We start from the raw sequence: 24,084 nt of genomic DNA on the forward strand, positions 1-24,084 counted from the left end.
ATATTTTAAGTATTCATAAATACTCAGGCAGTCTAATGGCTTGACAGAGAAATAGGCTAAGAGGGTCTGTGGAGGTCTCAGAATCCCTGAGTTAAGTCACCAGAGTCACTTCCTTGGGAGTTTTGTAATGAAGAAGGAAGTCCCAGATGGCCCTGATAGTCCTGTGGGTTATGAGATGGGAGGATGAGGGTCATGTGGACTCCAGTAGAGTATGTGCTCCTCAGCTGGTTCCTGGGGTGGTCTCATCCAGAGGTCTTTTAGGGTCCCCTTGCAGAAGGGCCACCTTGCTTGTTAAGATAGATTTCTTTGGGTGAATTCTTCCAGGTTGAAACCTGGAGAGTCTCTGATTTTGGACACTGTTTTCCTCTGGTTGCCTGGCCTTGACAAGTCCTGCAACAAGTGCCCAGCTGTCTTTGTTTGCCATATTTTCTTCTGTTCTTAGGTCCTACTTGCCTTCCTTTTTTTTTTTTTTTTTTTTTTTGTCTTTTCTGCTGAACAAATACTCACTTGTTTCCACAATAATAATTTGTGACAACTTAGCCAAAATCAGTTGCTGTACTATATGTGTGTGTTTTTAAGACATTCTGAGTGGGGTTTCACTCTCCTCCCACTTTTCTCTCCTCCCTCCAGCCTTCCTTTCTCTCTCAGGAACTGTAAGTTTAATTTTATTGTTTTTGTGGTTTTGGGAATCAAACCCAGGGTCTCAGGCATGCTGTATCACTGAGCTATATCTCCAGCTCTGGTTTAATTTTTATTTTGTTCCCTAACCTGAGATTTCATAGCCCACTTCTGGCCCTTTTCATGGTTTTGATTGATGCTGATGGCCTGCTTTATCCCCTAGGGTTTGGCACTTGTGATTCAGAGAGGAAAATGTGATTATGACAGGGCAGAGTTCCTCACAGCTGAGAAGTGTGCCATAGTGGTGATGCTGGCCCCGAGAGTCTTCAGGGACACTCTCACCTCTTTATTTAATCTTCATTGTGAGCACATGTGCAAATCCCACTGTTGTTGTTTTTTTTTTTGTTTGTTTGTTTTTTTGTTTTTTTTTTTTTTCCTCTGTGAAAAGACTGGATGAGAAGGTAGTCTCTTGCTCAGTGAAAGGCTTGATGTGAAAGGGGGTTTGTAGAAATGGTGGATAGTCCTGGAATGATGTCGGGTAGCAATAATGGGGAGTAGAATTGGAAAGGCCAAAGCTGGATCTGTTCTGAACACAGAAATAGAGATGAGAGTAAGATCCTCATCACCTTTCATAGAAGTAGACAAAGCAGACCAAGGTGATGGGACTGTGGAGTTAAGGAGAAGACCCACTGTCTGGGAACCAGTCAGGTAAGTGCCTTTCTTATGGCTCAAATTCCTTGGTTCTGTTGAAATAGAACTGTGGAGCTTTTCCTTTTTGAACTGCTGAAAAGAAGAGGAAATTCCTAAGAGGCTACCTTTTTAAATTTTGGAATAGACTTCACAGGAGAAGAAGAAAGGGTAGTAAGGTACTCTCAAGGAAATGCATCTGCCAGCTGTTGGGCTCTGTTGTCCTAGTTACAGAGCTGCTGGAGGAGGAGGACCAGGCTCCCAGATGAGAGGTTCCACATGGCAGTCCTTGAGGGAGGGAGGGCATTTGTTATGATGAGGCTGCTTCATCACCATCTTCTTCAAGCAGTGTGTTCTGAGCAATTTGAATTATCAGTCCCCATCTTCTTTGAGGTCAGTCTTTCCCTTTCCTGGCATTTGCATGCCCTTCGGCAACAGACTTAATGCTTCTCTTAGGTACTTCCTCAGTGCTCTCTGCAGAAACTGTTCAGTTTACCTGCTAGACGAGCATATTCTGTAGCATGATAGACCCACTTCTGTGCCAGACAAACTGAGGTAATTTTCCAACTTCACCTCCCTGATTTCAGTGAATCATCAGAATAATGTGTTTATGCTCTTTTTTTTTTTAACTCAAAAATTACTTTTTTTATCTGCTTATCAGTTGCTCTGGTTTTGTCCTAGAATAAGATGTCTCACATCTCTTGATGTCCCTGGGGAGGATTTTGGTTCTCACAAGGATTACTCACCATGGCACTCTGATGGACTTCCTGCTTTATGTGTGGTGTTTTACAGATTCTTGGTCCAGGCAGTTGAGAGTGTGTATGCCAGGTCCTGTATCTAACCTGTTCTTCAAGCTACTTGAACATCCAGACTATTGCAGGCCACCATCTACCATCATGTCCTAGTGTCAGCATCACCTTGTTAATTAAATTGGGTTTTCCAGAGGCTCCAGCTAAAGAAAGCCAAGGAAACTCAGAAGCCAGCTCATAGAGGTACTCCTACTATGAGTTTTCTGGGCTCCCATCAAAATGACTGGTTGCAAGGAAAGAAGCACTTTAACCATGAGGGTTTGGTCATGATTTGCCTGTTGAGCAGCACCTTATGTTCTGGTGACTTTGTAGCCTCTGACTCAAGTCATTCAGACCAGAGTCGCAGCAGAACAGAGCTGAACAATCCTGGAGCTCAGGAAACTTAGTGCAGGATAGTCACCCAGCTGTCAGCCAAAGGTCAGCATTGGCCAATGTGTGTGTTGGCATTTGGGGGTGTTTATTCAGGACTGTGAGTGCAAAGCAAACTCAGGCTTGCTTTGCTATGCAGAGTCAGGACTGAAGTGTAGACAGAAATGACTTTTAACAAAACAAGTGTTTTGAGAACTTGGATAAATCTGCCTGCCTATTTTGTGTCACAGATATGGGGACTGGCAGGGAGAAATATATCTTAAGTTATACTGAGCATTATTAGCATTGAGAAGTGACAGCTTCCTTCTTGTGGACCAAAGTAAAATCACAAACCAGTCCACCCAGCTTTGATAGCTTAAGCTCAAGAGTGTCCAGAGTTTCCTCTCATGCTGAGCTGACTTCCCTATGTGCTCTGTGAACACATAGCCCATGTTGGTACAGTCTTTTCCACCCTTACCACTATACACCCCATTTCAGTTTTTATCTTAAAACGTGTCAAACACTTAGATAAGTTAAAAATTAATTCATAGAATGCCTATTTATTTGCCCTCTACTATTTGTGTGCTCTCTCTCTCTCTCTTTTAACTGAGCAATTAATTTGAAGGAAAGTTGCAGTCAGTACCACAACTTTATTCCTAAATACTTTAGCTAAGTTTCTTAAGAATTAGGATAGTCTCCTACATGACCACCTATAAGAATTATTATTTAATAACTCCCTCCATAATATCATCTGATACCCATTGAATATTTACATTTCCCCCAAATGTCATGAATCTTTCATAACTGGAGTTTTTAAAAGCAGGTCTAGAAGCTGCATACATTTTATTTGGTACTTTTTTTTTTTTTTTTTTTGGTACCAGGGATTGAACTCAGTGGCCCTTGACCACTGAGCCACATTCCCAGGCCTGTTTTGTTTTATTTATTTAGAGACAGGGTCTCCCTGAGTTGCTTAGCACCTGGGATTATAGATATTTACCACCGCTCTGGGTTTGGTTCTGTTTTGTTTTTTTTTAGTTGCTGAAGACAAACAATGATCTTGACATATCATACATTTGATTCAAATAGGGTATGAATTCTCATTTTACAGATTACAGGATTGGGCTGGAGATGTGGCTCAAGCCGTAGTGCGTTCGCCTGGCATGCATGCTGCCCAGGTTCAATCCTCAGCACCACATACAAACAAAGATGTTGTGTCCACCGAATACTAAAAAATAAATACTAAAAAAATTAAAAAAAAAAAACAGATTGCAGGATCACCTTGGTTATAAAGCCATGTATATACATACAGCAATAATAGTGTCAGTTGTATTCTGTTTTTAAATCACTTTTACTTTTCAAACAATCTCCTCCTACACATTCCCAGCCCCCCCCCCCCTTTAGTGCTGGGGGATCAAACCCAGGGCCTCATGCCTATTAGTCAAGCGTCCTGCCCTGGGGCTATACCTCCAGCTTCCCACTCACACTTGTGTTTTGTTTTTAATGACTTTGACTTTTGAAAGAGTCTAAGCTGGTGGTTGAGTAGAATGTCCCACATTCTAGAATTGTCTGGAAGTTTTCCTTATTGTAGTGTTTGAGTTGTTCCTCCGATCCCTGTGTTTTTCTTAGTTTGGTCTAGAGGAGCAGTTTTATGGCAAGAACACTCCATAATCATAATAATAATCATAATGCTGTATGTTTCATATGACATCCCACTGGGAGGCATGTGAAATTAGGCTGTCGAGCTGTTATGATATAGTCAGTTACTTGATAGTGGAGACCCCCTTATCTCTATTTTACAAAGATGTATTTCTCTTTATCAATTGATACATGATGATCCGTTCTTCAATAACCTTTCATCCAGTGATCAACTGCTGGTAAAATAAGAAAATGAAGTGATGGCTCAGTTGGAGCTGGGACACAGGAATGAAGGTACCGGTCTCTGGGCCTTCACCCAGCTCATGCTTCATAAATGCTAATGACCTTTCTTGCTTGTTGAGGGCCAGCCCAGGCAAAGAAAGAACACTACTTTTTTTTTCTGTCCCAGGCTGGAGTCCCCATGGGGGAAAGTAGTGCACACAATATTAGCTTGCTGGCTGGTTCAGGGTTTTTATTTTTTAAACAATTTCAGATTTTCTAAATGGTGGTCTATTTGGTAACATTTTTCATAATGGTGATCTAGTGCCTAATTTATGATAAAACTATTAATTTGGAGTAAAATTAGGGCAAGAGGGAGTTGTCTGAATTAGGGGACAAGCTGAATCGTAGCTAATTTCATCAAATGCATTTTTTTAGACTGTTAAATACTTCTGTCAGCTAAGTGTTGCCCTTTGGGGGCCTATCAAGCCTCTACTGCTTTAATGATCTGCTTAAAATTCTTTGCAATTGGTATAATATTTGCACGACGATGAAGTTGTGTTGAAGGAGTTTTACAAGAGGTTAAAAATAGCAGAATCCCTGGCTGTGGAACCAGTTGAGGCTTCCATTTCTGCTTTTGTCACAAAGTGCCCTTGAGCAACTTACATATTTCTCAGAGTTTCAGTTTCTTCCCCAGTGAGATGGAGATAGCAATTTCTTTCTTCTGGCTGTGGGGATTATAAGGAATGTCTATAAGGAAACTGAATCAGTGTCAGGCACAAGTTAGGCTTTCTCTGGGGGTGATGTCATCATCCTCATTATTATAATATGTACATTCAGGGGTCCGGGGAAGAACCTCTCCCGAGTGCTTAGTGACTTGTTTTCTAAATTAGGTTAAGTATATCTCTTCTCTTTTTTTTTCTTATTTAAACAATGTCCCTAACTTTTATCCCACTTCATAGAGCACATACTGTAAAGAACTTTAACCCAACCAACAAGGTCAGTGTGATTTTCACAAGAGCATGTGTCCAAACCAGGTGGCTTTGGTAGACATCATCACCTCTCTCCTTTAGCTACCCTTTCTTGTGTTTTCACCTGCAGTGCCTCACGTGGACCTTGAAAGGGCAGAGGGTGGAATAAGACTGCAATTTTCAGGTGGCAGACCTGTGTCCAAGTCACTGGCTTTATTTGGCCTGGGTCCTAAAGCTGTAGGTGGTGACCTGGCCTCCTGACTCTTGTGCTCAGCACTTGATGTATTCACAGGAACCCTGAAAGGAAGGGAGTATGTTCATTTTGTAAACAGAGTGAGCCCATGAAGTGCCTTCTACAAATTCTTGTGGCGAGCAGGTTCCCAACACTCCTCTGCTCTTCCTCCATTCCTGCCTGCCTTTTACCATCCAGTTCGGGCTTTCCTCTCACAAGATGTGCAGACTTTCTGATTACTCTTTATCCATGACTACCTCACTTCATTTTTGGTTATCTGAACAATTCTGATTTTCTTTCTTAATTGTTTTTTATGTCCAAAGCACTATCTGGAGCTTCAGATTATTTTATGGCCATTGATGGCATTAAAAATATGAATTTAAAAATGATTTGGCAGTCATTTCATGCATATGTAAGTTGTGTCTTCTGGCTTGGCCTCTGTGAAGGTTTCCTTTGCTGGGCAGTGGATGGTTAACCTTCGGCAGCTAAGGTATAGTGTCTGAATAGCAGAGAAGCAGGGTAAGAGAGTCTATCCATAACTGGTGAGGAAGAGATTCCCAGACCTGGTAGTTTAAGGTTACCTGTTATTTTTTACAGAATTTTTTTGCCTAATACTATATGACTATGAGGAGAGTCATTATATTAAATGTTAATTATAAGTGTTGGTCTTTCCTTATGAGTTATTATTGTAAGAATAGAGAGAGGTAGTGGGCCTCTTAGATTACTTCAATGCTAGGAAATTACCTAGTTTTTCAGCTTGGCGCCATTGGCATTATCAACTAGATGATGATGATGATTATTTTATTGCAGGGGGCCAGCAGGGGACTCTTCTGTGTGTTATAAGGTGTTTAACGATTATTTGGCTTCTACCCACTAGACACCAGTAGCAACCCCTGCCTGTGACAACCAAAAATGTCTCAGACATTTCCAAATATCTCTTAGGGAACCTACTCACCTCCCTTTGAGAACCACTACATCTGTTCAATATGTATCTTTCTTGTTAGCTCTAAAAGGACAGACTAGAAAGTCAGTATGTTGTCCCCCAAATGTAAGAAATGTGGACTATTAGGAAAGGACTTGGGTGCCAAATAAGGTGCTAGATGCCACCTTGACAAAAAAAAAAAAAAAGCTAAGACCTGCTCCCATCCTTGAGGGGTTTGGAGATGGTGTGGGCTGCAGCGTGCTGACAGGACATTGAGAGGAGGGATGAGGAATTCTGCCTAGAGGCTCAGGGATATGTCTGCTTGGGCCCAATTCTGAGTTTAGAAAAGGTGTGAGGAGCTCTCCACACAGAGGAAGTGGTGGGAACAGAGATCTGTAGGAGGGAACAGGCGTGGCAGCCGGTTGTAGACTGAGAACACAGAGGCAGAGGGTACCTGAGGAGCTCCAGAAGGCCTTTTAGTCCATTTTAAGCCTCTTCAGAGGATGGTTGTCAAGTCAAGGGCTACCCTTACCTTTGTGCTTCATTTGGAGTGTTTCTTTTGCCAGGTGCAGTGGTGCATCTGTGATACCAGCTGTGTGGGAGGCTGAGAAAGGAGGATCATAAGTTGGAGGCCAGCTTGGGCAACATGGTGAGACTCCACCTCAAAAAAAAGACACACAGAACTTTTTTTTTTTTTTTTTTAAAGAAAGCCTGTTGTCAAGGTGTCCCTTTCAGATCTCAAGTGCCCCACTAAGGCAATATTCCCTTTATATCTTCTGGACTACCAAAGAATGGGACCATGGTGTCTTCCCACCTCCTCTCCTCTTGGTGGTGCCTTCTGACATAGATTTTGGAGACTCTGTGAACAAACATGTTTGTTTGCTCTGTGACAGGCACCCAATCCTCATAGCCACCTGTAAAGGCAAGTATTCCCTACATCTGAGTCACAGAGAGGTTAACTAACCCAAGATCACACAACCAGTAAGCAGTAGAACCAGGCTCCAGTCTGGCTCCGGAGACCTTGCTTTTAGGTTACAGAGGAAGCCACCCTTATTGTTAACGAGATTTTTTTCCCCAATGGACCTTTATTTTATTTATTTATATGTGGTGCTGAGAATCCAACTTAGTGCCTCAGACATGCTAGGCAAGCACTCTACCACTGAGCCACAACCCCTGTTAACTAGTTTTATTGACTGTCCACCACACTCCACAGAGGTATAGGGAGAAAAGAGACACTGGTTTTTCATTCCAGCCTGGATTCTGTACAGCTCTCAGGGTGTGATCATACAGAGTCACACCATGCTGGGTAAGTTCTGGGAACTGCTATCGCCCACCCAGTGAGCATGGTCCCAGGCCTCAGCAAGGCTGGGCTTTGCTATGGAATGTCTCTGACTAGAACTCCACTTGTCAGCACATTCTAGAAATCCTGTACTTAATGCAGAAGGATTGTGATCCACTGAAACTATCTTTGTGCTTGTGAGAAAAAGACTTCTCACTTGAGTTATTGCAAATCCCATCTATCTGCAGGTAGATCTCCCTGCCATTTCACTTGGCTTCAAATATCTTCTTCATTCTAAAGGGCATTTTATGCCATAGGCAGGTACCACTGAAGCCACTTTGGAGAGAGGAGGAGGCAGGAGCTGGGGGCACTCATCATGACAGAGCATGAATTTTACATGGGGGCCATGGTGTGGGGTAGCTCACAGGAAGGGGTCCATGGAGGAAGAAAGGTGAGGATGGGCGCACTAAATCAGGGTTCTCTGGGCTTTAACACTTCTTTAAAGACTTGGATATGGAGTATTTAGGGCTCTTTATTTTTATTCTGACCATCAATGTGTGTCAGGAACTTTCATGCTTTTTCTTTATTTTCCTGTCCACAAAATTGCCTGCATAGTAGTTTGGGACACACAGCCTGTGTTTTATATATTCATCTTTCTCAGAAGGCTCTTCCCCCCACATTTGTTCTAGTCCATGTTCTTATCTAGGCTTCTTAAGCTTATTTAGTTCTTCACAGGCATTTACATTTTCTTAGAAGACGTTTTCAATTAATAACATGAAACGATGTAGAGAGACAGGTAGTAATGGTACATTTAAAAATAGTTCAAGCACAATTGCAACATACACAGAGTCCTTCTGCTCAGACTGTGTGCTGGGATATGTTGGCTGAGGTGGCCTGGAAGATTTTGGTGAGTTCTGGGCTGAAATCCTTATAGGTTGTTACAGCAAATTGTGTGTGTGTGTGTGTGTGTGTGTGTGTGTGTGTGTGTGTGTAGTGTTTACCTGGAAAGGGGAGGAGTGTGCAGATGACTCATTTAGAGAACATTTGAATGAACGTGTGCCATACACAAGGCTGCTTTTCACTTTTTGGCTTCACCGTTGGCTTTCTGAAGCAGCTGACCACAAATTCCAAGTCTGCTGTCCCCATGGCCACATGAGCTCTGGTGAGCAAACCAGGATCCAGAAATACAGTAGGGGCCAGAATCAGGGGATGTGTGTTAGTGTCCTGCACGCACAGTACAGGGACACCCAACTGTTTTTTCTGTCAAGAGTCCAGGTTTTATAATTCAATCCTCAAATTTTTCTGTGAGGAATTCCATTAGTGACTGGCAAAAATTTAGAAAATTCTTATTCTTTTATATAAAGTTAAACAGAAATTTTTTTAATTGTCTATTAATTCATTTAGCAGAATACACATTGTTGTTGTTGTTTTCAGTGTGTTTAAATAAATAATTTAGTATCTCAAATAGGGAAACGTCTCCTCTAGTCCTATTATGGAGCTGAGTTCAGGTGTTGCTGTTGTGGATGGGACAGTATTCTGGGTTCAGTGTTTTGTGGGTCTTATTCTCCTAGTAATGAAGATTCTTGGGCCAGACCTGTGCAGTTACAAGCTTGGGCTGAATTTTGGTTTAGGGTGATGTGAAGCATAAGGCATGGAGGGTGGGTCGGAGGGCCCTGTAAGGTGTTTACTGCTTCTATTCTATGGCATGGGAGCTCCTGAATCATGCCAGGAAACTCCTGTGTCCTCCCTCCCTACTGGCCGCAGCTGCTGTGGTGTTATGTGGTAGGATCTTCTTCTTTTTTGAGAGAGAGAATTTTTAAATATTTATTTTTTAGTTTTCGGTGGACACAACATCTTTATTTTATTTTTATGTGGTGTTGAGTATCAAACCCAGCATCCCGCACATGCCAGGCGAGTGTGCTACTGCTTGAGCCATATCCCCAGCCCCAGATCTTCTTAACTTAGATTACGGTGGTTCCCTGGTGTTTTACAGAATGGCCAGGCTCTTGGGCTCACTGCCCCATCCTCTTGCAAGCACTTCCTGTGCTGCAGACATGTTAGTCACTCTGATTTATTCTGCAACCTGAGCCAAGCAGAGCTATGTTATTCGAAGTTGGGATGCAGTAAGATGTCCCCAGGCTACCTTTTCCTGTCCACCCCTGTTCCCCTTAACTATGTTTCTTCTTCCCCCAAAGGCTTTTTTCTTTCCTCCCCATCTAGTTACATCCTATCCATCTTCTAAGAAATTCTCCCTAACTAGCTTAGCCCAAGTTCTTTGAAGTCTGTAGGATGCGCAGTCTGTGCTGGACAGGGCAGGGACCCTGCCCAGTCCTGCCTGTCTTTGTGCCTGGATCTGGTTTGCCTGCCAGACCTGTGTGGTAATAGTGGAGCACACTGTGCTCAGAAAAAGGCTCCAAGGCAAGTCTTCTCCTGAGCAGGGAGTTGTTGAGAGGTGGGAAGAGACCAGTGTCTGACTTTTCTAACTAGTTCAGCATGCATTTTTAAGGACCCAGGTATTCAAATACAGTGATCAAAACTTGGTAAATTTAACATTAATATGTTGTTTCATTTAATTTGATCAGTCATTGGGGCTGGGATTGTGGCTCAGTGGTAGAGCGCTCACCTAGCACAGGCGGGACCTGGGTTCCATCCTCAGCACCACATAAAAATAAAGGCATTGTGAAAAAAATTTGATCAGTCACCCAAATAATGTCATAACTAATTTTTCCTGGTTTAGGATCACATTTTGTATCTAGTCTTCACATCTCCGCCTTTCTTTGTCTTTCTTAGCCAGATATTTTATAGACTGTCCCAGGGTAGGTTTGTCTGATGCTTTCTCTTATTCCACCCAGGTTACAAGTTTGGGGCAGGGATGCTGCATCAGTAATGTTATGGCTTCCTCAGTGTGTCATATGCTGAGGCAACTGCTACTGGTTCTTTGATAAATTGAGTAAGGTAATTCCTTCAGGTTTCTCCCCTGTGATTTGTGGAGGGGTTTTTTTTGTTGTTATTTTTACTTTTGTTTTGCAGAACAGGAGTTGAACCCAGGACTTCACCTTGCTAGGCAAGTGCTCTACCCCAGGGAGGTATTTTGAGACTCTGTAAATATGTGTTTTCATTGTTTTTTGTAAATCCCCCTGATGGGGAGGTTGGGGCCATCGATGGAGAGCAAAGGTACCCTGGCCACTCTGATCTGGTAGCCACTTCTGTAGACTGCTCATGTGCCAGGTCCTGTAACTGCTTACATAGGGTAACCACTTCGCTCCCTTGTATTATTAGCCCTATGAGTACTCAGATTACTGTTTTGCAGCTGGATACACTGAGGCACCAAAAGGTTAACTTGTCTCAGGTTGGGAAAGCTACTAAGTGGCAAAGTGTAATTCAAATCCAGCGCTCTTACTCTAATACTGGGCTTTCCCCTTCTGCCTGCCTACTGTGTGCAGTGTATGTGTGTGCTGTTTGACACGGGATGCTACTTCCTAGTTTCTGTGGGCTTTCCATCTCCTCTGCATGTGAAGATCTTCAAGACCACTTAGCTTTCACTATCCCTGGATGCACTTGGCTTTTCACTGAGAGCAACAGTGCAATCTTTCTAGGCATGATAGATGGACTGGGAAAAATCCAAAGACTTCTCATTTTGAGATTGGAATCCAATAGAGCTTATCATTGAAGCCAGATGAATCTTTGTTGTGTGCATAAATTTGACATTTGTGCATGTGCAAAAGCGCATGAAGAGGCTTTGGCCCATGAAGGAGTAACCCTTATATAGAGCCTGGACTTCCTCCGTAAGCAACCAGAAAGCAGGCAAAAAGATACAAAATAGCTCTTTGCAGATACTGGACAATAGGCTGCTCATGAGGTGATCCTCTAGGGAAAGGAAATGAGGAGGTAAGCCCTCTGGTCTTCCTGTCAGGAGACAATTTCCACCTCTTAGTGCAGTGAGGAGGAAGGCAAAGCAGGGATGCCAGAGCAGCTGGAATTTGCAGCAAGCATAACAGAGGGGGAAAAAAGCCATGCAGAGGAAAAACTCTGAACTTGTGTTTGCCGGGCTCCTCAAGGCTTTTGGTGAATACTCATTTGTGTTGCATGGGATGAAACTGAGGGAGCAAAGTGAGCTAAGGAGCCATAAGCAGAGCCTTTTGCAGGACTGAGTGACATTGGAGTTCACTGCAGTGATAGTGGAGAGACCTGTGGAACACCCAGGCACTCAGTAGGCACCTCAGAAGGGTGGTGTCTTAGTGTCTAGTACGTAGCTTAGAAAATACTCCTTCAGGGCTGGGGATGTGGCTCAAGCGGTAGCGCGCTCTCCTGGCATGAGAGCGGCCCGGGTTCCATCCTCAGCACCACATACAAACAAAGATGTTGTATCTGCCGAGAACTAAAAAATAAATATTAAAAATTCTCTCTCTCTCTCTCTCTCTCTCTCTCTCTCTCTCTCTCTCTCCATCTCTCTCACTCTCTCTTTAAAAAAAAGAAAGAAAACACTCCTTCATACGCATGTTGAAAACAAATCTCAATTTCCTCTACTACACTCACAACACATCACTTCTGACTTCAGAGGTGCGTGATGGGGTTTCCTCCATAGTTCTTGACTTAGAACTCCCTCCCCAAGGTCAGCTAGAAACTAGAATTTCTCTTCCCCCTGGCAGGTCAATTCTAGCGATCAAGCAGTTGTATAGTGGCAGACACCAGCTGGGTGTCCACCAATTCAACCCAATTCCAACACTACCTGGAGACAGTATCAAATCCCACAGGTTCAGGGCTCAGTCCCCAAGGCCTCTCCATTCCTTAGATTCCAATTGCAAGCCCTAGATAGTTTTACCTGATATATTTTTTAAAATATTTAGTTTTAGGTAGACACAATATCTTTATTTTACATTTATGTAATGCTGAGGATTGAATCCAGTGCATGCTAGGCGAGCGCTCTACCACAGAGCCACAACCCCATCCCTTACCTGATATTTTTAATGGACTGGCAATACATTGGAGTTCCCACAACCCCCACCTGATTTCAATTAATTTGCTCAAGTAGCTCACAGAACCCAGGAACTCGTTTAGGTTTACTGATATTACAGGGGATACAGATGAAGAGATGCATAAAGCAAGATATGGAGAAAGGAGTATGGAACTTTCATACCTTCTCTGGGTGTTCCACCCCCTAGAAACTGCCATGTGTTTGGCTGTCTAGAAGCTCCTCCCTGTGCTTTGGGTTTTTATGAAGACTTCATTGCATAGGTGTGCTTGAAGCATGGAGATTATATATTATGATATACATTTAATAATACCATGCCCCCAAATTAACTAGAACTAGATCACAGATCTAAATGTAGAGGTGAATATGATGACACTTTTAGAAGAACATATGGGAGAAATCTTTTTGAACTTTACCTAGGTAAGTATTTCTTAGGCTCAAGCCATTAAAAAGTGATAACACCCTTTAAAACATACTGTTAAAAAAATTTAAAAGCGAGGAGGAGTGAGGAATGGAAAGTTGTTGGTCAAAGGGTACAAAATTGCAGGCTGGGCAGGAGGCGAACACCTGTAATCCCAGCTACTCTAGAGGCACAGGCAGGAGATTCACAAGATCAAGGCCAGTCTCAGCAACTTAGGGAGACTCCTATCTCAAAATAAATAATAAAAATTAATGGGAATATACCTCAGTTGTAAAGAACTCCTGGGTTCAATCCCTAGTATTGCAAAAAGGGGGGGGGAGGTACAAAATTTCAGACAGGAGGAATAAATCTTGAGCTGTCTTGCATAACAGGGTGACTATAGTCAATAAAGTATTCTTTATAGGTTAAGCATTCCCAGTCCACAGACTTGGAAAAGATATTTGCAATAAGAATATCTTACCAAGTGCCTATAATGAGAACATGTAGAGAAGTCTTACATGTGGGCACAGTGTCACATACCTGTAATACTAGCAAATTGGAACCTGAGGCAGAAAGATTTCACATTTGAGGCCAGCCTCAGCAACTCAGCAAGATCCTGTCATAAAATGAGAAACAGCTTAGTGGTAAAGTTTAACCCCCGGTACCAGGAATTGGGGGTGGGGGGATAAAAAGGAAAGAAAAGAATTCTTACAAGAGTAAAAAGATACTGCAAATTTTAAATAGGCAAAATTCTTAATAAATATTTCTCCAAAGAAGATATAAAAATGGCTAATCACATGAAAAGATGCTCAATCTCATTATCATCAAGGAAATGTAAATTAAAATAATGAGGTATCGATGTACCCATACAATGGCTTAAATTAAAGAATAACCAATGTTTTAGTCAGCTTTTTCACCACTGTAATGAAAGGACCTGACCAGAACACCTCTAAGGAGGAAAAGTTTATTTGGGGGCTCACAGTGCCAGAGGTCTCATTCCACAGACATCAGATTCCATTCCTTGGGGCTTGAGGTGAGGCAGAACATCATGGCAGAAGAGTGTAGTGGAGAGAAGCAGCTCACATGATGATCAGAAAGCAGACAGACTCACCAAATACAAATATACACCCCAAATCCACGTCCCTGATGTGCACATCCTCCAGCCACACCCATTTGCCTTCAGTTAGCACTCAATTAATTCCATCAGGTGATTAATTCACTGATAAACGTTGAGACTCTCATAACCCAATCATTTCTTCTCTGAACCTTCTTGCATTGTCTCACATGTGAGCTTTTTGGGGACACCTCACATCCAAACTATATCAACCAACAGTAAAATAATACAAAGAGTAGAAAAGAACATAAACTTTGGAACCCTTACATATTGCTGTTGGAAATGGAAAATGATACAACCTCTTTGAGAAATTATTTGGAAGTTTTTTATTAGAAAAATTGTATGTCCCATATAACCCAACAACTTTACCCCTAAATTACCCAAGAGGAAAAAACAAAAACAAAACAAAACCCATGTGGTTACCAAAGGACTTGTGCATGAATATTTATTGCAGCATCACTCATAATTGTCCCAAACTGGAAACAGTCCAAATGTTCATCAACACCTGAGTGGATAAACAAATTATGGCATGTTCATAAATGTCAGCAACCAAAAAGGATAAACCACTGATATGTGCAACAGAAGGGTTGATTCTCATGGTTGAATATGCCAGGCAAAAGAAGCCAGATAAAAAGAACATGCAGTGTCTGGCTTCATATGAGATTTTGGAAAAGGGTGTTTTAAATCTATAGTGACAGAAAGCAGATTACTGGTTGCCTTGGGGTGGTAGAGGTAGAACAAATTGTAAAGGAATGAAAGAACCTATTGAGGTGGTGGAAATTACTGTCATTATACTGAGAGTCACATCAGTGTATATATTTCCCAAAACTCATTGAACTGTATGCTTAAAAACAGGTCTGTTTTTGCTATGTAAATTAAATTGTATCTCAAGATTTAAAAGAGAAAAGTGCGGAAGCCTCAAAATGATCATTTTGCTCCACAAACAATTGCTTGCCTAAACTTCAATACTCATTTAAAGGATGATAGAAAAATCCAAACACTTAACAGCATCAGTAACAATCATAACATAAATCTCAAATCAAAAACTACTGGACAGCCAGCTGTGGTGGCGCATTCCTGTAATCCCAGTGGCTCAGGAGGCTGAGGCAGAAGGATAGTGAGTTTAAAGCCAGCCTCAGCAAAAGTGAGGCACTAAGCAACTCAGTGAGACTCTGTCTCTAAATAAAATTCAAAATAGGGCTAGAGATATGGTTCAGTGGTTGAGTGCCCCTGAGTTCAATTCCTAGTACCAAAAACAAACAAACAAACAAAAACTACTAGACAGGTGAAGAAGCAGGATATTATGACCTATGACCAGAAAAAAAGTCTGTCAATATAAATAAGCCAAGAAATCACAGCAATGATAGAATCACTAGAAAAGGCTTTTTTAAAAGAGTTATGGTAAGTGTGTTGAAAGTTTAAAGAAAAATCAGATCATCGGAGCACAATGGAAGATATAAAATTGAACCAAATGTAAGTTCTAGAGTTGAAAATACAATTCTGAAAAGTTCACTGAACAGAGTTAACAGAAAATTACTTTCTACAGAAGAATAGATTACTGAACTTGAAAACAAAGCAACAGAAACTTCACAAATTAAAGCACATAGAGAAGAAAGACTGAAAGAAAACTGTACGGCACCTTAGTGACCAATGGAAAAAATATCAAAGGCCTGATGTGTAATTGGATTTCCAGAAGAGGCAAGAGAGGAAAGAACAGGAAAATATTTAAAGAAATAATGGCAGAGCATTTTCCAAAGTTAATGAAAAATTCACATATCCAAGAATCTTCATGAATGCTAGCCAGGATAAACACGAAGAGAATCAATTTTAAGACAGCAAAAATCAAACTACTGAAAAATGATGATAAAAACAAAATTGTAAAAGCAACCAGAAGAGCAAAGTCAGTGTTTACAGGGAAATAAAAACAAGAATTCATACATAGACTTTTCATCAAATTACTCAAGCCAGAAGATAAGAGAACAATATCTTTAAAGTGCCAAAGTAAAAGCCTGTCAACCTAGGATTCTGTATCCAGTGAGAATTATCTTTCATAAATAAAGGAAGTTTTTTTTTTAAATGGCACTTTTTTTTAAAGGCATGTAGTCCTTTTTCACCCAAAGCAAGTCAGTCTAGTTCTTCTAATGGCTATTATGACTCAGCTCCTAGGTGCCTTTATAAGTTTCACATCTTTAGTTACAATCTTGAGTTAAGTGTGACTGTAGCAAATTACATGAGTTGGGAAGAAATTGAATTGCTTTACAAATGTTAAAAACCACTGCCCCCATAATAACAGAGGTTTTAGGCTCTGAGCAACCATACAGGAGATCACATCTCGGTGACTTATAATCCTATTTGTGATCCCCTTCTTCATCCTTCTCCTCTGTGCTGCTGTGACATACCCCTACAGGGCATCATTTAGGCCCAAGCTGTTCTTATTAACAGACTCTTCCCAGCCCTGTGAGCAGACTCTTCATTGCACTGATAGGACACCCCCTTGTTTGGATGAATAAGAAACTGAATTTAGCTTGAAATAACTTGTTTGTTGAAGTAGAATAGGTGAGGGGAGTCTTTGGAGGTGGAGAGTATTTCTAATAAGCCTTGTTCTTTTTTCCTACCATTGAAGACTGTTAGCTAAATAGATCAGCCGAGAATAGGAGCATGTCCACTCAAATCACTCAGAAAGTAAAATAGCAGTTTTACAACTCTTCACCCAGAAAGGTGCATCTATTCCATGTTCAGTAAAAATTTTCTGAGGGGGCTGGAGATGTGGCTCAAGTGGTAGTGTGCTCGCCTGGCATGTGTGCGTCCCGGGTTCGATCCTCAGCACCACGTACAAAGATGTTGTGTCTGCAGAAAACTAAAAATTTTCTGAGGATGTAGAGGGGCAAATATGGCATCCAGCTTCCATTTTGGACCCCAGCAATCCCTACTCCTAGTTTTTATGCCCTTGTAGAGTCTCTTGCAGCATTATATCAAGGTTGGTCTACATGACCAATCAATAGAATATGTCAGAAACTATGTCTCATGGCGTCTTGAGATTAAGTTATTAAAAGAATTACAACTTCCATCTAGAAGGTCCTCCCCTGCTTGCTCCCTGTCGAATCTCTAGCTGAGAAAGGCGGTTGCACAATTGAAGTCACACTGAAACAGTCCTGTGCAGAGGCCTGTGTGGGAGTGGCTAAGGACTACAGCCCACATTTGTGTGGGCCTTCTTAGGAATAGATGCCCAAGCAAAGCCTCAGATGATACGGCCTTGGCTGGCAGCTTGGCTGCAACCTTAAAAGAGATCGTAAGTCAGAACTACTCAGCTAAACCAATAGTAAGTGTTTATTGTTTTAAGCCACTAAGTTTTGGAGAATTTTGTAACACAATGGTTTATAACTAATATAGCTAAGCAGAGAATGAGGAAAGATAGGAGATTTGACTTTTATCCAAGAGTCTACAGTCTGCTTAGGAAGACAGATCACTTGAGCCAGTAACTGTCTCAGGCTTATGTGCCAAGTGAGAGAAGGTTGATTCCAGTATATCTACTTCTGGGTAGAAAAGTGAGAGCTCAGTGCTTGAATTTCATCTTGGTGAACACGGCTGTCAGAATCCCACAGAGTGGATCCTTCTAAGTTCTTAAATGTAGTTTCACCAGACTCAGAAATACCAGCAAAGATTTGGTACTGGAGTTGGCTGCTGCTTCAAACTTAAGGGTCTTAGGCAATTTGTCATGTTCTTAAATTTGTCTTCCCCTTAGCCAGCCTACCTGATGGCTCACTGTTTGAATTTTAACTGGTAGGAAATCTGAGTTTTTATATCCACACTGGATTTCTGAAACACACACACACACACACACACACACACACACACACACACACACATTTTATCCTATATTTGTCATATAATGAGCCTTTGTGTTACATGTGGGAGTCAAACAGGGACCAACAATCAAAATGGAGTCTGCTCATTCTGCACATGGTGACTTTTTATACTATCAATCCTCTCCATTATGTGATTTTGTTTCAGTCCCTCTTGGTAAGGAGGCAGATGATGGATCTTTCTTTTCCCCTCTCTTTGAAAGGTATCAGTAACCCCTGGAGCCATCTCTCAAGTGCCAAAATTTAGTTTATATACAGTGTGGAGCTTAACATTGTTCTCTACCATGAATACTCATAGGTCTTCCCCAACCACCTGCTCGTCTCCTGTTCCTACAATGTGCTTAGACACAGCCGGCCCTCTCTTGATTCTTATTTTGAGCAGATTGTTCAGTCATTTCTTGATGAAGTGTTTAATTCTACTTTGTTCAGTTCTATTCTTGCCCATCCATGTCTGGTTCCTCTTGCGTAACATCAGGTATATTAGAGTAAGTCCAAAGGATGTATGTTGACCATGACTTTTGCCTGGCTGTGGAGTCTGAGGACACACAGATCAGTTCTCTGCCTCCTTTTCCCCCAGGCTCTTGGATTGTTCTGACCTCTTTGAGTGGAAGGTGGCATATGCAGGCCTATTTCCAATGAGAATTAGCAAGGCCAGGGTATACGTATTCCCTGGTTCTGATTTTTGTCCCTTCTAGGCTTTTAGAATGGTCAGAGCCAAGAATAACACAGCTGTGAGACAACCCCACAATATTAGCCAGCCCCCTCTTTGAAATCCTAGATGCTGAGGTGACTTCTCCTCACTACATGTAGCTGGGTTTTCTCTCCCCTAAAGAAAGAAAGACTGGGAGTCTGCCCAGCCTTAGTCATTGGTGCCCCTTACTATCCATTCTGCATTATAGGACAAGGGTTGTTAAAACTATAGTGCCTCTCATGACCACCATTCATACAACGGGAGTTTCCCCAGTGCTTTCATGGAAGGAGAATTTGAGGGATCCAAGTAAATAGGTGACCAGAGTGAGCACAGGGAGCTCAGTAGCAGTCTCACAGTGACTGAGACCCTGCGTTCCTCAGCAGCGTGTGCTCCATTCTTGTTGTATCCCCTATACTAGTATATATGCCCCTCCTTCTTCCTAGTCCACCTGTTTTTCCTTGGTGAAAAAGCTTTGAGAGGAACTTCAAGGTTCCTGAAATATCTATCAAATGCTCTGGATGGGATTCCTTCTGCTAGCCAAGGAGGGCTACACATTCATGGGAGCTGATGATTTCTTCATTTACTCTGCAGGTTCCTGGAGTCAGGTTGTTGTTATGAAATTAAGGCTTCCCTGCCTGCTATCTGCTTCCTTGACTGTTGCCCCCTGACTGTCAGGCAAGTGGTCCGAGGATGTGAGCCTCTGCTGGTTCTTTCCTACTCAGATTCTGTTTATACAGCTTATATTATTTGAAAAAGAGAAGGCTCTGCGCTGAAAACTAGGAAAAGGGTCCTTAAATGGAGCTGATCTTCTATTAATTATTCTGCCAAAGGCACTTCTGTGAACAAAATTGCAAGATATGGCTTAGTATTCCCATGGGAAGATTTTTTTTTTTTTTTTTTTTTTTTTTTTTTTGGCCTGGATGATTGGCTCTGCCTTACCAAGCCAAAGAATGCAACATCTCTCACTTGCTCAACAGAAGAGTCTCTCTGAAGTCTGGTTGTCCACCATACTATTGGCTGTCCCACCTCTGAAGGTGTCATATTTGGCTCTTACCTATTAAAAGGCTTAGATGTCTTCTAATACTCTAGAGAGCCAGACCTTTGAGCTTGGACTTATTCTTATCCTTGCTATTTTTTTTTTTTATGTTCATACTAGAAATTGAACCCTTATGCATGCTGGGCAAGCACTCTACCACTGATCCACATCCCCAGCCCTTTGTATTTTTATATTTTTATTTCAAGATGGAATCTTGCTAAGTTTCCCAGGCTGGCATTAAACTTACAATCCTGCCTTAGCTTCCTGAGTAGCAGGGATTATAGGAGTACACCACCATGCCCCCAACTTATCCTTGATTTCATTACAGAGATTCCTAACAGGCAATTTTTTCTTGGTTTTAGGTGCACGCCATTGGAAAAACATTGGTGATGTTTCTATTTAATGATTTCATAACACACGTGTATTTAGGAAGCTCTTGGGACAATCAGACAGGCAAGTGTCATCCAAACGGAGGGTTCCCAGACCAGGAAATAGAGGTAGGACAGTCATGACTATAGAGTTTCCAGACCAGGGAAGGGAGATGGTATGGTCTGGTATGGTCCCTGGCATCAAACACTGAAACTGGGCCCTAGCCTCTCATGATCACCAGGCCATATGATGGTAGCTTTTCCAGTGCTGTGTAACTTCATCCTACATGACTTAATCCCTCTGAGATTGTTTTTTATCCTCAGGATAGGTGATTATCTGTCTTGATGGGTTATTGTGAGAATTAAAGGGATAAGACACTGAGCACAATGTGGTGCATGGTAGGTGCTGAGTGAATTTTAGCCTGCTAGGCCCATCTTGGCTAACTGACTCCTATAGCAGATGGTCATGGGGCAGTAGGATAGTTCCCACCATATCATGATTTATTAGAATTAGAAAAATACAGGTAACTTAATCCAGGACTCCATGTACAGATAGAATTGGAGGGATCGAGTGGCTTGCCTGAGACTTCTCAGCAAGAAGGCTAGAGGCTAAGCTATAACTAGATCCAAGTGTCCCACCTCCCAGGCCTTTGCTCTTGCCCTTCCACGACCTAGTCTTGCTGCCATTTCTGTGCCCCCTGTTGTGGCACATGTTTATTTATGCTCATTGAGTTTGTCCAAGGAGATTGTCCTAGACTGTGGCATCAGAAAGGTGACTCTTCCCACCTGTGAATCAACCTTCCTGACTAACATTTTCTCCTTGACCATGATAGTCCATGGGCACCATGGGCAGCTGGTGGGAGGTGGCTAGAGCATGTGATGACAGTGAGGGATGTTGCACACCCATGGGAACATGAGGCTTTCTTTGCCCACTCCCAGCTGGCAGGGAAGGGGCAAGGTTACTCAAGAACCTGAGTTGTGCTGAGAGTGGTAAGCAGGACCAACCACAACAGGGCTTGTCAAAGGAGCCAATGTGGCCTCTACCTTTTGCCAGTGAACTTCAGAGACTAAACATTCTCACTTTTAACTGCATTAAAACTTGAATAAGCATCTCTAGTTTTGTATCATGCTTGTGTTATAGACACAGACTCTAGCTGCCTTCAGAGTCGAATGGCCTTCTGGAATTGTTTTGCTGTCCAGGTTTGTGTTTTCTGAGTTTATTGTCTTTTAGAGGTTCTTCTGGGCTTTTGGTAATACCATTTAGACCACACGTAGAAGTCTGTGTTTCACAAGCTTTTCATTTTATACCAAATTTAAGCCAGGTTCAGTTAGTCCCAATGTGACTTCCTAACCAGTGGAGGGGTAAGGGTTGGCAGTCGCCTAGGTTCTGGTCCTGACCTCAGCACTTGCTGACTGTAGGACTTAACTGCTCTGAACATCAGTTCCTTCATCAAAAAATTAGGATGATTTTCTATTCCTCCTAGGATGAGTGAGGGATGATTGAGTTAATTTATCTTGAGTTCCCAGAGCCATTAGTATTATAGACACTACCTCATCTGATGAGGCTGTATCAGAAATCCTCATGGGAACTCAGTGGTGGAATGCATGTTGGGTTTAGATAGTGGATAAGGCTATTTATCTCTGAAGATGAAGCAGGGTGCTGTTGGGAATCATGCCAGGGTGAACTTGTTCTTACCAGCTCCTCACAGGAATATGTCAGGGCACCCCTGGATGATGGAGGTTTGTGGCTGTGTGGCCCCTTCACCACTGCCAGAGAATGATGTTGAAAATATGTACCCAAAGGTGGTAAGAGGGCAAATGGAATCATCTTTATGAATGAAACACCTATGTTGGGATTTTTTTGTAGTGAAATTGTTAGGTGACCCAATGGAGTTGACAACTTTGCATGCAGCCCTTCAGCTTCTGTTTAAGCTCTTAGCTGGTAGATCCTGAGGCCTTACCCTTTCCTTTGAAATTCAAGGGATGAACACACCACAAGTTCCCCTCTCTATACCTATTATTCCTATTAATCTGTCTCTGTGGAGTTTGGCCCACACTAAGCTGTCGGAGCCAGGTTGGAGCCTTGGGTTTCAGGGATGGGAATCCAGTTTGTGATAGAGCTCATCAGTGTGTGGTGGGGCCTCTGCTGACCAAAAGCAGAGGCAAGTAACCTTCTGTGGTGAGTTGGCCAGGATAGTTACTTTTGAGAAACTCCAGCCATCATGCCCTTTTCTTAAAAAGTTTGCTGAGTTTTAAGGTTGCAGTACTTTTAATGGGAAAAAAAAAAAAAAAACTTCACAGTCAAACACTTCTTATCCAACACAACCAGGATTGATTGTTGGTTTTCTAATTTTTAAAAGGCAGTGAAACTTTTAGGACTCCTAAAAAATAGAAGCATAAACAATGGACATTTTATTCTAACTTGTACCTGTTAGCATGGAGTAAGAAAGGAGCCCTGGCATGGCAGACACAGTGCCACGAGCAAGTGTGCACAGCAGTGACAGCCTAGTACTGCTCCTAGACCCACCTTGGTGGGGACTCAGAGTGGGCTCAGGGAATCTGTTTTCCACCTCTAATGAGTAGTCTGCCTGCTGGACGCTTCTCTCAGAAGGAAATTTTCTAGATGAACTGAGGAAGGCTATTAATTACCTAAAGTACAAAATTGAAATTTAATCATTTTTTAAATTTACTGTTTTTAGCAGCATAGACCTGTATTTTTTCTTATTACAAAAGTAATACATACTCACTGTAGACAATCAAAACATTATAAAGATACATAACATAAAAAATTAAAGTTCAGTATACTGCCATCCTCTAAAGACTAACCATGCTTAACAGTATTTATTGTGTATGCCTTCAAATTTCCATATATATCTTTTTGAAATAAAAATGGGTTCACAATACACATTTGCTATTTTGGTGACTCATTTTTTTATTACAAATTTCTATGAGCTTTTTTCCATTTCAATGAAGATAGATCTAGCTTATGTTTTTTTCCTCTAGTGCTAGCATGAAAACCAGGGACTTGTGCATGCTAGGCAAGTGCTCTGCCACTGAGCTACATCCCCTTTTTATTTTTTTGTTTTGAGATAGGGTCTCTAAGTTGCACAGGCTGGCCTAGAACTTGGGATCCTCCTGCTTCAGCAGGTGTTCCCTGGAATTACAGGTATGTGCCACCACACAACTTTCTACCTTAGTTAACAGTTGGCTTCCATTGTATGATAACATACATTTAACCCCTTCCCTACCAATGAACATTTAGGTAGTTTTTCAGTCTTAATTCTTACAGATAGTGCTATAGAGCACATTCTGGTACATAAACTCTATTGCTCATTTGTGTGAGTGTAACTGGTAGAAGAAGGAAATCCTAGACATGGAGTTTCTGGGTCACAATGTATATCCATTTCAAATCAAAGCTGGGCTTGGTGGAGCATTGCCTATAGCCCCAGCTGCTCAGGAGGCTGAGGCAAGAGGATCACTTGAGTGATCAGGCCAGGCCAGGCAATAGCAAGACTGTGTCTTGAAGAAAATAAATAAGCTGGGCGGGGTGGTGCATACATATAATCCCAGCCACTTGGGAGACTGAGGCAAGAAAATCTCGAGTTTGAGGTCAGCCTGGGAAACTTAGTGAAACCTCGTTTCCAAAAAAATTCATAAAAAGGGCTGGGGATGTAACTCAGTGTTAGAGCACCTGCCTAGAGTGTGACGCTCTGAGTTTAATCCACCAAGAAGAATCACAAACAAACAAAATAAAAACAGGAAGGAAGAAAGGAGGGAGGGAAAATAAAAAGAAATTATAATAGTTATTACAAATAGGACCCCCAGACACACACTCCCACATATATCTCCATTATGAGATTAAATGAAATTCCTAAATTTCAGGGTTAGAGGTGTAGCAGGAGTAGCTAGAGCATGTTTCT

At 41.9% G+C, this 24,084-nt stretch overlaps 2 protein-coding genes across 2 annotated transcripts in view; both read left to right on the plus strand.

The window, feature by feature from the left end:
- The window catches only part of Sfmbt1 (Scm like with four mbt domains 1), a 170,683-nt gene that overhangs the window by 136,090 nt on the left and 10,509 nt on the right, over window positions 1-24,084 (plus strand). The gene's annotated exons all lie outside the window — the stretch shown is intronic.
- Window positions 1-24,084, plus strand: part of Stimate (STIM activating enhancer) — a 48,848-nt gene that overhangs the window by 1,043 nt on the left and 23,721 nt on the right. The gene's annotated exons all lie outside the window — the stretch shown is intronic.

Source organism: Ictidomys tridecemlineatus, chromosome 2 (assembly GCF_052094955.1).
Source record: "Ictidomys tridecemlineatus isolate mIctTri1 chromosome 2, mIctTri1.hap1, whole genome shotgun sequence".
Lineage (NCBI taxonomy): Eukaryota > Metazoa > Chordata > Mammalia > Rodentia > Sciuridae > Ictidomys > Ictidomys tridecemlineatus.